Raw genomic sequence first — 5618 nt, forward strand, 5'->3', positions numbered from 1 at the left:
CCCAGGCTCAGCTTCCTCAACAGAAGGCATGTTGGTGGGATTGAGGAGGTCTTCAAAGTATTCCGCCCACCGGCACACAACATCACGAGTTGAGGTCAGCAGCACACCATCCCCACCATAAACAGTGTTGGTGCTGCACTGCTTCCCCTAAACCTAAAATATTTCATGCTCAAATGTAGAGCTGGGCGGTATACCGTTTTGTACCGAATACCGGTTTTTATTTTTGTTATGATATGAATTTTCTGAATACCGGACATTCTGGTTTAAATAGCCTGAACATGTGCGGAATGTTTTGTTGCGGCCGCCAGTGATTTGTTTCCCGGGGGACACTTTTCTTTGCAGCACCGCTATTTGCGTTAGCATGCTAATGTTTGGAGCAGCTAGTTGCAGCAGCAGGTGGTGATTCTGCTTGATGGGCATTAAAATTTTTTATTAGGTCATACCGCTCAGCTCTACTCAAATGCACGTACAACAATTGTTCTCTTGTCATGAATACAAAACATCTGAAGCAAACAAAAAAATGACTCCTACCTGGTTCTGGTAAAAATTCAATGTTTGTGCACTTTCAACTTCATTAAACTTCTCATATTTAGCTTTGTGCAACACGTTGTAGTGGTGACTTATATTAAAATCCTTCATGACAGACAGCATCTCTAAAGCTGCGTCACACGGCAAGATTTGAAAATTGTCAGCCGATTTTCAAAGACTGAGAGACCCTACATGAGGATAAAAAAATCATGGATATACCAGGTTTGGTCCTACCATGTGCAGCATACAGCCACACGGCAAGGGACAGCTCACTACACACGAAAATATATTTCATTCATGATTATTCAGTTGTGAAATCACACAAGACTTCTTGAAATCTCGCGAGAATTCAGATGTCAGAAGAGAAATCTTGCGTTACCTCCAGAGAGACTTGAGCTCAGAGTCAATAAAACACTTGAGATGAGGAGGAAACAATGTTGATTGGATAACGCTTTCTTTTACGGTACCCTTATTACCATGTAATTACAAGGTAATAAAAAAGAACAATTAAATGGTAATTACTACCTTATTACTATGTAATTATGTGGTAATTAGGGCACAATTTTACCACATAATTGTCTGCAGTAATGTAGCACTTACCTGGTAATGTATTATAATTCACTATGTAACACCTAAATAAGTAGTAGGTAATTTGGACAGTTTTAAAGTTATATTTTATTGCAATTAATCACTTACCCCAAAATTTAGTTGCATTCTTTTGTTTATAAAGACAGTGTTGAGTTACTATTGAATAGTAATTTGATTGTAGTTACCCAATAAAGGTAGTTTTACTAACAGCAGTTTTTCTTTTGTACCTTAATTACCACATAATTACATGGTAATAAGGTAGTAATTACATTTAATTACATTTTTTATTACATTGTAATTACATGGTAATAAGGGTACCGTAAAAGAAAGCGTTACCATTGATTGTGGACTATTTTTACCAGAGGAAAAACAGTTCAAAATAACTTAATGTCCAGCGGACTTTCTGGTGAATCGAGAGGATTTTTTTATGTTTTCTATATTTTGGAATCCCCTCCGTGTTTACGTTACCTCTCTTTTTGATTGGCTACACATCACATTCAGACTGCGAGCTCGTTTGATCTCGGATGAACACTACACACCCTGTGATATCGGGCCAAAAAAATCAAACATGTCTAATATCCCTGATTTGAGGTTGAAGCGGTCCCAACATCTTTCCGAGCTGACTATATCACTCTTAACTCACCACCAATGGCAGGAATATCTGCTATGATTATCTTTAGAGCGATAATCTGGATGCCCTTAAGATTGTTGGAAGGGCAAAGTCGGGCCAGAATTCAGCATAATCATCCTGCCGAGTGACGCAGCCCTAAGCGGACTAAACGCAGGCTTGTCTTGAAATTCTGTTACCATCCAAAATAATAACTTTATTTTTTTGCACTTGAAAAAGCATTTTTGTGCTTTAAAAAAACAGGCCAAACAGAAGTCACCCATGAGCCACCTATGGCCCACGGGCCACCAAGTGTCCATCCCTCATTTAACTAGTCTTTTTGTTGTGAGCTCTATTTGATATTTAGTTTTATTATGATTGCCTCAGTAACAAATGGCATTCTAAAAAATAAATGCCACAATTTTCCCACAGCTTACTCACTCCATAATGCAGAAGACGACACATTATATACAGTATAGTCAGTGCTGATGACTGTCTGCTTCTAAATGGCATAAATAACAAGTAAGCTGAGGTAATAGCAGCTGATATAGCAATTACCTTGTGGAATGTCACTGAAAGGTTCCTGCAGGTTCAGAGTAAGGGTTACTGCTGTGTTGTTTTATATTCACTGACTCTTTTGATTTAGGCACACTTAATGATGTTGAAGACACTGAAGTGATATTTATTATTCACAGTGGTAGAGTGACTCTTTATGTATACTAAAAAAATGAATAAATACCAGGTGCTGTTTGATCGTACTTCCTTACACAGGTGTTGTACGCAAAGAATTCTTCAATATGTCTAATGCTTCCTCATGATTTTCATAAAATAATATTGTCATTATTTCAGTGTATATTAGTGCACATCACCTAGAAAGTGGTAGTATGAAATACTGCAAAGATGAACTTTACAGTGCTAAATATTTGGATTGGTGCTAATGAGTCAAAGCTTCAAACCAAACCACCATGCAGCAAATGTAGAAAGATTATTTTTGTATATTAATTGTAGAATAAGGTTTATATATAAGAATCAGAATCAGTTTTATTGTCAGTGAGCATTCACAGATTAGGAACTTGCAGTTAAGAACACCCATTCTTTTTACACACATAAACATGGGTGAGAACGGATGATCATGTCTTGCTCAACATGGTCACGCTGCCTTTTGCAGCTTGGAAATACACAATAGGATAGATGAGTAAAAATAAAAGATGCTCTGATCCTATGTTTGCTCATAATCACAGAATCATATCCACAAATAAAATGACTCGCTAGAGCAAGGCAGCTGGGGAGGGGAGGTGGCTGGGGCTCAAACACATGGTACGGGGGACGGGATTCAGTGGAGCCGGTGACATTCCAGGTTAATACTCCATGCTGGAACCAATCCAAGACCAGGACCCGCAGAGTCCAGAGACCAGATCTAATCCTCCCAAGCTCAGCCCCAGAGTTCAGGTTTTCCCCTTCCTCTGTCACCCCAGCCTTCAGACTGATCCTCACGGATGACACGGGATAGGGAGTGGGGAACCAATTCTTTGTTGACGTATCATCCAGGGAAATTTTGATAACTGCTGACTGACCAAGGCCAGAAGCTGCTGGGATCTGAAAGATAAACACAATTGTTTTGGGACAAGCGGCCTCAAATTTCTTGCCACTTTATAGTCTTAACTGCATCTCTGAAATGGTGAAAATGCCGAATGTTCCAAATTTCATCACCTCCTCGCTTTTTTCCAWCTGAATCTTCACCCAGGTGTAATCCTACATCTCATGGGCACGCTGCTGAGCTACGATTCTTGTCATAATCACATCCAGTTTGCGTCTTGTTTCCCCCAGCATCTGAGTCTGTGCGTTTCCGGAGCGAGAGATTCCGTCCATGGTTCCTGGCAGCTTCTCATAGGCCCGGACAGCTGTCAGGATCGCTTTCATTTTCCGATAAGCTAGATATCCACCTCCGCCGATCAGCAGGAATCCAGTTATCATATATCCAAATATGTACAAATCTTCCACATCTTCAATGGAAAGTGGCGCCAAACAGATCAGGTTCCAGCCCCAAGAACCACTGACCCGACCAGCAGCAACTATTCCATTGGGACAGCTATGTTCCCCTCATTCCAATCTTAATGTGGAAAAAATAGTGTCAATTGCGTTCAGAGACCAGTTGACCAAACCCATAATTCCTTTTTGTTTTCGGATGATAGGTAGAAGAAAGGCTTGAAAAAGCTGCGAAGCAGGAAAGGAGGGGCAGGTCCGGGAGAGAGAGCAAAAAGCATCCAACTCTAAAAGCCAAGCAGAAAAAAAAACAAAAATTAAATTATCCTTAGGCAAGATAGCTTTGCCTTCATGTGCGCCTCACTTTTGACAATAAAAAAGCATGGTTAAAGTGTTTTGCACAAATATTATTCAAAGAAGGACTAAATAAAAATGTTTGACAAGACTTTTTTATGTTTTTTTTTCCTCTGATGTATAGAAACTAGCGTGCCAAAATCTTATCTACAGTATATATCTTTCATCCAAAAGTCAGGGAGCTGTTTTTCACTGCTGTACCATTATAACAGTTGCCTTGCGGAGCATTTGGATGCAATGTGACAGGCTGTAGGATCAAAGCCCGACCCAGTTTAATGCTATGCACAACCTACCATGACTTATACAACACAAAACAATAGTTTTCTACCAGATTGATACGGATTTGGTGGAAATAAAGCATATAATAGAACTCTTTTCTGAGTGGCGTTAGCAGGATCAGGACACCAATCAACCCGTTTTCTGTTTAAGTATCACTGAGATTTCAAATTTTGTAAAAAAAAAAATCTTTTTTAAATATATGAAACAATGTTTCTATGCATGATATTAAAGCATTTTCCCACTTTCAGTTTTCATCTCATTTTGCCAGCTGCAACAATTATCTCAGTTGGTATTTGAATAGAAACTAGGCATTCATCACGCTTCTCTCAGTACACCCAAATATAGTTTCCTGTTAGATTTATTGACTATCTAAAATCTATAACACTGCAGTCCCTAAGGTCCTGTTGGTTTCTATGCTTGTGATTAATCGACAGGTCAGCCATTTTTGGGTGCGTTATGAAAGTCAACTTGTGTATTTCTGTCGAAGGTGCAATGATTCTGCAGTGCAGCGTTTTCCTCATAATGATGCTCGTTTATAAAAAGCTCAAGTTCTCTTTTTACAGCCAGGCAGACAACATCTGCAAACAATTAGCATTTGAAAGGCATCACAAGCTCAAAATATCTGACACTGATTTCTGCTCAACATTCTTGCAAAGGAAAAAAAAATAATATGTAAAATCAACTTAATTTTACTATAATCCCTCTGGCCAACATTACGGTATTATTATTAAAAGGTTGTTGAACCCATTTTAATGCAAGATAAGTATGGTGGGTAAGTATGCGATCTGTGTTAGTATTCATAGTTTTGTACCACAAAAACATGTTTTTTTCTGTTATCCCACACTGAAAAAATTACTTGTAAGATGTACTTGAAAAAAATCCTCTAACAATTTTGCACTGTTTGTTAAGTAAATTTAAATGCTACAAATTCATGTAATATTTACTCATCAGTATCTAGTAAAAGTTATTAAGAATATAATTAAAGTTTTGTGAGTAAATCAGGTAAATGTTACATAATATGATCAATCAAATCTTGTAACATAAACTTGATCAAATTAAGTAAAATTTACCTGACTTATTCCAGATCTTTAACTATTATAATAACTTTTACTAGATAATAATGAGTAAATATTACATGAATTTGTAGCATTTAAATTTACTTAACAAACACTGGTGCAAATTGTTATGAGGATTTTTTCAAGTATATCTTACAAGTTCTTTATAACAGTGTGCATGCATCAAGCACAGTATTGTAGCATGACACCTCACAGCTACAGAG

General features: G+C 37.9%; 1 long non-coding RNA gene across 1 annotated transcript; it reads right to left on the bottom strand.

The window, feature by feature from the left end:
* Positions 1 to 3266: 3266 nt before the first annotated feature.
* Positions 3267 to 3958, bottom strand: LOC106525213 (uncharacterized). The gene is made up of 2 exons (XR_001311089.1): positions 3434 to 3958; positions 3267 to 3319 (listed from the first exon to the last, which is right to left on the bottom strand). It is a non-coding gene; the product is annotated as an uncharacterized LOC106525213 (long non-coding RNA).
* Positions 3959 to 5618: the final 1660 nt, after the last annotated feature.

This window comes from Austrofundulus limnaeus, unplaced genomic scaffold, assembly GCF_001266775.1.
Source record: "Austrofundulus limnaeus strain Quisiro unplaced genomic scaffold, Austrofundulus_limnaeus-1.0 Scaffold217, whole genome shotgun sequence".
In the NCBI taxonomy this organism is placed as follows: domain Eukaryota; kingdom Metazoa; phylum Chordata; class Actinopteri; order Cyprinodontiformes; family Rivulidae; genus Austrofundulus; species Austrofundulus limnaeus.